We start from the raw sequence: 11,122 nt of genomic DNA on the forward strand, positions 1-11,122 counted from the left end.
TTCATACTTTAATATGTTTTTGTTGTGTAATGTCAAATTCATTAGTAATAGTGCTTAGCTGCCATTGTTTCCGTAGAACATGATGTACACTAGTTGTTGCTCATCACAAGTTTACAGTTTTGTTTTTTCGTCTGTTTTTTTCTTTTTAAAATTAGTCTTTGTCATTGTCCTTTAATAAAACTATTTATTTTTAAATACTTAAACAGAAAGCAAACTATTTGTGTGGGTTCATCACAACACTGCCAGTGGTTCTGAAGCTGTCCCAGGCCTGCAGGCATCTTTACACTCTTTGCTTTGCTTAAAGATTATTGGTATGGTTATTGATTGTTTTTTTTTTCTTTCTTTTTATGTTGAACGGATTAATTTTGCTTCTTGAAAGTCTAATATATATATATATATATATATATATATATAAAGTGTAAAGACCTAGTTCTTCTCTATCGCTCTGTATGGTTAAGTCTGTTTCAGTCGCCTTTCTGAATTAGGTTGTGCTACCAAAGTGTAATTTTTTTTTCTACAAAAGATTACAGTCTGTGCTTTTATTGTGACGACAATGATGATGAATAAAGTATGTTCTAATATCAGTGTGTTTTTGTTTTTTTTTGTTTTTTTCCCCGTGGGCCCTAATATTGAGTCATCTGCCATGCTTGGAGAAATTCACCAGAGGGCGACAAAAGGCAAAGTCTCACTGGGGTTACTCAGTTCATCCTGCTGAAGGCATTTGCTTCACTAAGCATACGCTCTGCTGGGGATAAAAGCTTCGGACTGAATGCACCGTTTCTGCTTTGACGGAGTTCAGTGACAGCAAAGAATCGCGATGGTCGTTGAATCGGTACACTGTAACGTAGTAATGTCAAACACGATCAATTTCATTGTTTCATTGAAATGTGTTATGAGGCATTCAAGTCGTGGGAGAAAAATCGTGAATTCGCAATATGCGTTATTTGACGTTCAAAGGCACAAACTGGGGTTGAAAACCTGAGGTAGAAGAGCAAATCTGCACCCCAAATGCCTGACTTCTATCTTTTAGAATTAGATTGGGAATTGTTTTCACTGTCACAAAAGTAGAACTAAATTTAGTGCTGGATAGAGACCGGAAAGACTTTTTGCTCTCGTGGAAATCTTGTCATTAGCGTCATACCTTGCAAGAAAAACAGTATAACATGGATGTATATGCATGCATGTGTCCATATGCAGTTAAACGAGTAGTATAAACTAATTTTTATATTCCACTATTGCATTAAAATAAACTTTGAGGTACTTGAGCATTTCTCTTTAATAGTAAGTATTTATATTAAAAGCTACTTTGCGCTTGTACTAAGGTGTGTGTTGTGGATGTGCAATATCGTACTTCTTATCTGATAGTTAGAAGTTTCTATTTTAATTTATATGGATAATGTGGTGAATTGTTACAGAACAGAGAATGAAAGCTATAGTTAAAATCAGCTTCACCTTAACCAACTAATTGCAATGAAAGCATGAATAATGTGATGCAGGCGTGTCAAAAGACTCCAATCCGACCCCAATAAAAATGTTGGAAAACACGAGAAAGGCATAAATTATGGACTTTTAACTGTATTTTCATATAAGTTTTACAGAATTATCTTTACTGATAAAGGCCAAGCGTTTGCTCATTCTTGCTACACCAAATTCATAAAGCAATACATTATTTTTTACGACAGAGATAGAAATAGAAATTTATAGAACTATCTGGGGTTTCGGGGGGGGGGGCTTGACACTTTTTTCTTTTCTTTTTTTTTTTAACTATAGCAGCATTTATATATCATAAAGGGAAAAAAGCTGTCATGTTCTGTTGAAACTGTGCTTCTTTTTCTTATATAAAGACATCCTAATGATTCAAAGTGGGATGTATGTACGAGGTAACGTGAGTTAGTCATTCCTGATCTAATGTATCAAATGAAAGTATAACATGCACATGATTTATTTAGAGTTTTCAGCTTTTTAAGTTTTTATTATTTTACCTCTATTCATGCTTTTGGTTTTAAACTTCAGATTTTTAATTGAGAAATTTCTTGTAGTTCTACTGAATACTTCTTCCACGAAAAGCTAACAAACACACATATAAACATAGTGTTTGAATTAATTATTTTTTATAATAGTATATAGATTTATGCAGCCGTGTCTCTGTCAGTCACACATAATGTTTCAATTGCCTTTGCAAGACCGCTGAAAACCCTGCTTCCTCCCCTGAAACAGATTTTTTACGACGAGCATTTGAATGCATCACCATATCCACACGATAAACTGCGGGCATAAACACGCGGCGTATCGCCCTCTAGTGGCGTAGTAAGCTAACTGTCGGTTTGTGTTCGTCCTCTGGCTGATGATGAGCCCTGTGGCAAGTGAGAACTGGCAGGCGGCGCGCGCTCAGTACACGCGAGAAACTGCAGAAGGCCGTTGGACTCGTACGTTGTAAATTATGTACATAAGTTGCTGATATTTTCCGGATACACATGAATGGCGGGTTGGTCAACTTTGAGCCGACAAACCGAGCAGCGAGTGAGAAAATCTGTAGACCGACGGCAAGCATCGTCTAAACTGGATACACGTATCCCAAGTGCTCCGCGCCCGTGTCTCACACAGACCGAGGATCGACGACTCCGGTGGGGATTTTCAACCTGACAACACCGCGAGAAGCCTGTAAAATGTAAAGAGGAAAAAAAACGACAGCAACAAACGAACCCAGCGGATTTTTTATTTTTGTTTTGCCGAAGCTTTTTTATTATACATTTTTTGAGCGTGTGTAAAATATTTTTGTAGGCAGAAAGTCCAGTGTAAATCTCCTGTAAATAACACCAAGGTTTGTAGATAGATAGCCGACTATATCCAGTTTTCTGTGAGTTTGCTAGCTATTCAGTCTAAATAACGCTGGACCGACGAGCTGCGATGTTGCATTTGGGTGAGTGATGTTTGTTGTTATTTTCATTTACAGTGCAGATAGTAATTTGCGTGATTACTGGACTGTGGTGCCCCGGTGAGGTGCTGTTGTTATTTTGTCCGTCTGTTTGGGTATTAAGAGATCGCTCAGGAGGTGTTTATCATCCCGACACATAATATTCCATTTTAATTCACGCGGTGTTAAAACACTTAGTGCAGACCTGCGGGCCCTCACACACCAACAGTGAGCCCATCATTCGAGTGATTTGAAATGTGCTCAGGGCAAGTCCTGAAGGTTTGATGATTTATTTATTTATTTTTTGTGATGGTGTCAGCCGTCTCAGTCACTATGCTCTCGCCCTGTATCGTGATTGTACTCTATGTTATGCGTGGCGTTTCCAAAGTCAGCTGAGCTATCTGCTAGCCAATAGCTGTACATCATGGTGCATGCACATCCAGGCATCACTGTGTTGGTACCATGTATTTATATACCTATGAATAACATACACGAACCAGTGAGTACTGCGTGACCGGCCACATCATGGGGGCTTTAAGCAATTTGCCAATTAATGTTAAAAAATGAAAATCACCCCTGCTGTCTCCCATCAGCAGCAAAAGGTATTGATATAATATTTATAAATGTATGCATTCCCTTAACTTCACCATTGATCTATAGCAAAACAGTGGTTTTATCCAGATGAGAGTAGTAGTGGTGCATTCAAAACATTAGAGAGGGCACTTGCTAAACTCCTGAAATCAACACTATGCTGAGCTCAGAGTACTCCAGCATCCATGAAAGTTCAGTGACTGAGGGAATGGGAAGGCTCATAGGAACTCCAGGAGTGGTAAGCCAATTTAGTGACATGTAATCCTGTTTCAACTTTGGCTGATTAAGGAGCCTTTCCCGCACCTGGACCATAGGAATCTCTCAGAACTGGACAGCTCTGCTCGCAAAGGGGAATGGAAGAGAACAAAAAAAAAAAAAACAGGGTTAGATAACATATTCCCTCTCTCGGTGAACAGTACTCCGTGTGTGCTACCTACACTCTACTCTCCCATGCTTGACCTGGATTGGACAAAAGTCCTTGTTGTGTTTTCAGCCTTGCGTTTCCCTAATGGGAAGAGAACAAATAATTGTGTGTTTGATCCTGGTAACCAGGATTCGATATTTTTCATTGGGCTCCAGAGAAGAAAGCAACATGTGCGGAAGCACTTGTGTAGTCGAGGTGGAGAAATAATCACTTTAGTCTCAACTTTTTTTTTTATTTTGTATTGAAATTTAAAAAGTATTTATACCCGTTAAACACAGACACATCTGCCTTTATATTTTATCTGTGGCCAACAGCTGAGACCTGTGTTGTTCTAAATAGCTTCCGCTTGACATTGGGCCCATTCAAAATTTGGCCAGCAGCTCTCAGACCTTGTGTTACCTCTAGCCTGTCTCCCCATATCACTCGGCCTCCATCTCCTCTTTAACCTCCTAAGACCCGAACTCTTCCACGGCATTAATTAATAAATTAAAAATGTAAAAAAAAATTAATAAATGAGAGCCACATATGAGGATATTCGTTTAAAATTTTGATAGAACAGTAGCAGTATAACGTCCTCGTAAGAGGATATCAGGCCCTTGTAGAGCAACATTGAGTATTTTGGCCTAAATAACCCAAAATGTGATGTCCACATATGTGGACGCCAGGTCCTAGGAGGTTAAATCTCTGTGGGACGAATTTGCAGTTGTGAGAATTTGGACAGATTCAAGTTGTTGTATTGGTTATGTGTGGAAAAGTTAGTGTTGCAGACGGGAAGTGGTTTTATGTGGTTAGGTTTTGATCTGCACATGAGACATATTCAATGAATCAGTCACTTAAATGCAGCCAGATTTTTTCTTGCCAATTGGATCTTCTAAACATTTCTACTAATCCCTGACTCCCTGGTACACTGTAACCGTGCTCATTCAGTCAAGAAAATCAACAAAGGGATAGTATGCAAAGTTCTGCCTCTGACTAGACTAGACACATGCAAATGACCTGATAATACACTTTGCTATAATAACTTCATGCCTAAACTGCATCTGAAACTACCAGTTTAGCCTTGGAAGTTTGATTACAAGGCATTCGTTTTGTTATTTTAAATGAAGAACGAGTTGATGGAAAACCTTTTTGCCCCGTGGTAATTGTGTCTCTGTAGTAATGCGTTATTATCATTTCCATTCCAGAGCAGCGAGCGCAATCTCCCATTTATTTGCTTAATTAACTTTTTTTGATCTACATTATGCAAATGAAAAATAAAAAATAGCGGAAAATTTCACAGTTTCTAAATCCAGTGGTAATATTTTCACATGGCCTCTTCTGTCTTATTTTAACCGTGTGAGATAACCGCTCACATGAGACCAAGAGCGAGTCCTAAGAGTCGAGACGTTGTCACGGCGGGACATTTGGTGTTTATTGCTTTAAAAATGATGGGATCAATGATGAATGGAGAACTGAGCTCTATTTATTTAAATATTTTTTAAGAATTTATTTCTGATTTTAGGCGTGCACTTAAAGTACATTTATATGTTTATGGTCCTTTACCCTGCTCTCCCTCAGCCTTCTGCACCGAGTCGGGCAGTGACACAGAACATGCCATTGGAAACTATTCCTGCGCTAATATAATCACCTCATGTTTTCAGCCTTTTCTAAACACTAAAGGTATGTCTCCACTCCTCTCCGTGCACAACTGTAGCTGCTTTTGTTGGTGCAGAAATTTAGCTATAGTCACTGCTTTCATTCACACAAACATTGGCACATATTTTATCAGGCCGCCCCCACCTTTTGTCTGTGCCAGCCCACCGCCCTCCCTTTTCGCTCTCTTGTTCTCTTTCACACACATTTTTCCCACCCCTTCTGCCCCCACCCCACCCCCACTCAACTCACTCCTTCCCTCTGCCTCTGCTGACCGCCCGCTCCCACCAACTACAATCCCTTGCTGTACCCCTCGCCACTTTATAGTCGCTCTTTTTTTTTTCTTTTTTCATCTGTATGTCCCCCTCAATTGCAAAAACATAGCCGTCTGCACTTACACGCACACACGCACACACGCACACAGTCCCCTGGCTCTTCCTTTGTATGCCTGCTTAATTTTTCAGCGGCTTTTTGTTTTGAGGGATTATTCTGCTTCCCTGTGAAGTGATTTATGGAAGTTGTGCAACCGGATTGCAGCATATTTGTTGTGTTTAAAGATATATGTTTGTCTAGGACTTGTGCTTTTGTCTTTAATGAGCGTAAACACAAGTTGCACAGAGCACATTTTTCCTGTGCTTCACACGTTTAAGCATAGAGGTAAAAGTTATAAGTGAAAACAAACAGAGGCTTCAGTGGGTATTGAGAATAGAACAGAAGTCACATCACTGAAGCAAAGTTGTCACATTGATTTTTGGTGCACATTTCAATAATGATTAGGCAGCAGCAGGTGTTCTCCCATGCAGGAGCCTCACCGTAGCCTGCAGGGCAGGAGGATTGCTGCACGTCAGTTGTTTAGTTCTCATGTACTTCGGCACTGATAGAAAACTGAACAGACAACGGCTCTGACACGGGAACTTGATGCGCGCTACGCACCAGAGTCATTTTGCTGCCAAAGCAAGATGTCATAGTTTTAGCTGCAGCATTGGTTTTATTATCTTTAACTTTAGTTTACCACGCTTGCCCACACGGGCAGTTGCTTGGTCATTTGGCTGGTGTCAGGAAATTCCTTTCGGCATTCTTTCATTGAAAGGGGACATGCAGTTTGGGTGCTAGTGACAGTTTGCTTTCGATGTGTGTCTGTGTGTGTGGTTTTTGTCTGTGTATAAAAGATACAAAGAGTGCTGAAGGGACAGAGGGATAAAGTTTGTTCTAACCTGCCGTCTGATATCTGTATCGTGAGTCTATGTGGGTGTGTTTGGAAGGGAGACTGATCGGGTGTGAGAGACAGTGATGGTTGAACGTGTTTGATGTGCTGTGATAACTCTGTCCGGTATGTGGCTTTCATGGGAACTCCTTGCCCTGGGGACATGGGCAAATAAGCTCTTGCTTAAAGGGCAACTTCCCTCTCTTTATCGGCTGTTGTTTTTCCCCCTTTATGCTCCCTACATCCTGTTAGCCTTTACCTTTTTAGACTCACTGTACACTACAGTATGTCCTCTGTGGGTTACCCAAACATACCCAGTTTTCTGTAGTTTTTTTAATCACTGTGCAGCAAGTCTTCGATTAGATGCATGCTTTTTGATAGTCTATCTAGTCTATCTAGTGATAGTCCGGTACAGGGTGCAGCACTTAAATGAGTAGACGACTGAAAATGAAACAGGGTTATGGTAATTGAATCAGTTCATACTTACTAGACTCAGCTTTTTAAAGCATGAGGATTTTCTGCTCTTTTTCTTCTGTGTTTATCATTTTAAATTTGGATACAAAATAATAGGACCTCAATTTTGAATCGTAAACACATACTGTTAGCTCCATTAGTTCTTGAAACAGTGACACAGCTGTGCTTCTGTACACCAGATCAGTCAAGAAGTAATTGAAGTGCATACTTTCAGCTTTTTTTTCAAGGGGATTAAGAAAAATATTGCATTAACTGCTTAGGAATTACAGCTGTTTATATGTAGGCCGAAAAAAGAAATGAAAAACTAAGTAAGATAATGTTAGATTTAACAATTGTTTTTAATACTTGGATGAAAATCCAAGTCTGATACTTCTATCAGCATTTACATTATCAATAAACACTAGTGACCAGTTCCACTTGCAACCATACATCTCCATGCCACAACATTGCCTCTGCCATGTTTGCAAATAATGTGCTTTAGCTCATGAGCTGTTTTCTTTCTTGCTCCATACCTTTCACTCCCTTTCATTCTGGTAGAAGCTCATCTTGGTTTCATCTGTCTGTGAAACTGCTTACTTTTTCAGTTTCTTCATTATTTTTTTGTGTCGTTTTTTGCACGTTATAATGGCTGTAATTAGTAAATTACTGAGCTCCTAAACAGTAAATAAATACTTTTGCAAAATAGTCTACACTTCTGTCACATACAGCAGCAAAATTATCAAAAACAGTGTCTCTGTCCAGAAACTTATGGACCTAACTGTGTAGGGTGCCTAGTCTTGCTAAAGGGTAAGGATAAGCAAACTAGCAGCTGTCCCCACATTCTGTTCTCCCCTGTTAACTTTAAGAAGTACACTCTTGACTATTTGTCAGATTCTTCTAAACATAGCTACAGGCTGAGAGCCTCTCACCAGAAGCGTTACCTGCAGCTAGTGAATCAGAGGGAAGTGCAGGGGAGATGCTGCTGCAAACATTAGTTAATCTTCTATCAACTTAATTGAGGACTATTTGATTCAAACACTGTTGATGTTTTTCTTTTAAAAAAAGTTAAAAGTAATAATAACAAACACATTTCTTAGTAATGTCAAGTAATTAATTTTTAGAAAATACAGAAAAGGGTAATATTACAAAGCCCTTTCTGAAAAAGCTGTAAAGTTTAAATGTAAGGGACGTCCTGCAACTAATTATGTTAATTAGATCAGTAACATGATTGGAGTATAAAAAAAAGAAGTTTACCAATCTACAAAAATAAAAATAATAATACTAAAAATCACATCTGAAAATTGTGGAACAATTTCTGAATACCGGTAATGTTCCTCAATGTAAAATTTTGAATATTTTGTCATTATCTCATCATCTATAGCAGCGGTGCCCAACCTTTTTTGCGCCACGGACCGGTTTATGCCCAACAATATTTTCACGGCCGGCCTTTAAGGTGTCGCGGATAAATACAACAAAATGAAAGTAGTACCGGTACCGAAAAAAAGAAGATTTATTCATAACACACGTGAAAAGACCCAGGAAAACCGAGTTAACGGTAAAAACGATAACAAAATAACGCTGAAAACCGATAAAAAAACTGAAAACCACACATTTCACACCTGAGCCTCAACTCTCGCGGCCCGGTACCAAACGACTCACGGACCGGTACCGGTCCGAGGCCCGGGGGTTGGGGACCGCTGATCTATGGTACATAATATCACCAACAGATCTGTAGAAATCCGTGCTCAAGGAACAAGGCCAAAAAGTCAATGTTTCATGCTCATGATCTGATCATGAGCATGTTTTAAATGCATTCTGTAATGGAAACCACTCAATTGGCTCAGAAACACTGCCAGAAATGGTACATGAATACTGTGCCATCCACAAATGTGGGTTAAATCTGTGCCATGCAAAGAAGACCCAGGACTGTTAGAATCCTATATCAGACAAGAATGGTACAAAATTGCTCTCCTCTAAGTCCAGTCTCCTCAGTTCAGAGATGTTTACAGACTGTTGTTGGTCTTGTCCCAACTCTTTTGAGATGTGTTGTTACCATCAAATTCAAACTTATATGTTTTCTGTGTTTTGCTACAAATAGAATATGGGTTTACGGCATTGCAGTCTATGTACATTTTACATAACGTCCCAACTGGAATTTGGGTTGTAGAATAGCCTTATATTTATTATTAACAACTGGCTAGTAGCTGCTGGACTTTGGAAAGAGAAAAAAGAACCCTCACTTGAGTGGTGCTGCTGATCGATCCATTTTCTTTATTACTTAATCTGTTTAATTGGAGAAGTGCAAGAAAAAAGACAGATAGAAGTATTTCATTTGGTGGATATTTGAATATTTTATTCATCAATCGGATTCCTAGAAAACAGCCTAAATAACAACATATTACATCACATTTGAAGGTTATTATTTGATGATTTTTTACAATGTTTGTTTTCTTTCGTTATAGTATTTGGGTGTGTCTTGCTTAATGCTGATGATGGCTTCTCTCTTAGCTTACGTGTCTGTTCCTTGGAAATGTTGCTAAACTTGAATTGCTTGTTCATCGGGAGCTTAGGCAGTTAGTCAACAGACAGTGTATTGCGCATTAGTTTGACTGACAGCTACTAGCATTGCACTTCAGACTCACTGCGTTTGAGCCTGGAGACACAATAGGCTTGATGTGAGTGTTAATGTCATTGTAATAAAAGAGATAATGGCTGTTGTGAGCTTCCAGATGATTCCCTTGTGGTAACCGTGGGCTTTGTTCGAGCTTAAAGACAAGTTCAGATTTGCTACTGTGACATTTCAGGGTCTGAGGCCGGCTGCTTCGGTGGGTTTCTTCATAGCCAAGTCGCTGTAACCACAGATTGTTTGGGTGCATAATTGCAGTAGGTTTCACATGTTCACTTTCAAATTAATATGTGTGAAGGTGTAAACTTATATTTGTTAATATCCTGAATTGGACTGCACTTCCTATTCACTACATTCCCATAACAATCCTTGTCTACGGCTGTTGTTGGTATCCATTAGTATGCTTCCTGTAACTTCAAATGCTTAGTCATAAGGTGACTTTGGGCCTTATTGCAACTTTTATTAGTAGTTAAACCCTGGCTCTAAGATGCACTCTCCAAAGTAACTCCAGGCTATGAGCCACTTAGAGATCATTTGCTGTAAGAAGGCAGGGGAGATACAATACCATGGGACAGGTGGGGAGTGATAGAGGAGAAGTGAAGATAAAGATGCCACTGGAAAGCTGCCCACATCTGCCCACAATGACACAAAAATCACCAAAAAAGCCTAACAGCAATCTGGTACTTTTTATAGGAAGATCACTATTTCAGAAGAAACTTGCTTTGTTCACTTCTGCCTCACTTTACCTAAGGGCCAGTCAGTAGTTTCAAAAGATTACACTGCTTTAAATGGTTCCCAGGGTATGAGTAATACTGTAGTGGTGATAATCATAATCACAGTTGTGTAATCTTATGAGGCTTTTGTTGCATATGTGTGATAGTATCTCTCATACAGTTCAACAATCCCTCTGAGTATGAATTATTCACACTCAACCGAACTGGCCCATAGTTCATCATCCATTTTTAATGGTTGGGATTGTATACTCCTAACTGCAGCTTTCTGTTCGCTAATGGAGCTGTTGAGCACAACTTCAGACGCTAGACTCTGGTAAACATGTGATTGACGATTGATGAAACCATGTGTGATCACTGACCAGGCTCACGGGATATTCTTCAGAGACTCTTTCGGTTTAATTGTACACAAATGAGGCGTTTGTTGTGTTAAAATTACAGATGAAAATGTTTCTTTCTTAAGGTTCACCCTCTATGTGATTATGATGATATCTTGAAGTCATTCTTTCCATCCATTCACACTGGGCTGTTGGGGCTATTCCAAGTG

The sequence above is a fragment of the Astatotilapia calliptera genome, chromosome 20 (genome assembly GCF_964374335.1).
Source record: "Astatotilapia calliptera chromosome 20, fAstCal68.1, whole genome shotgun sequence".
NCBI classification, from domain to species: Eukaryota; Metazoa; Chordata; class Actinopteri; order Cichliformes; family Cichlidae; genus Astatotilapia; species Astatotilapia calliptera.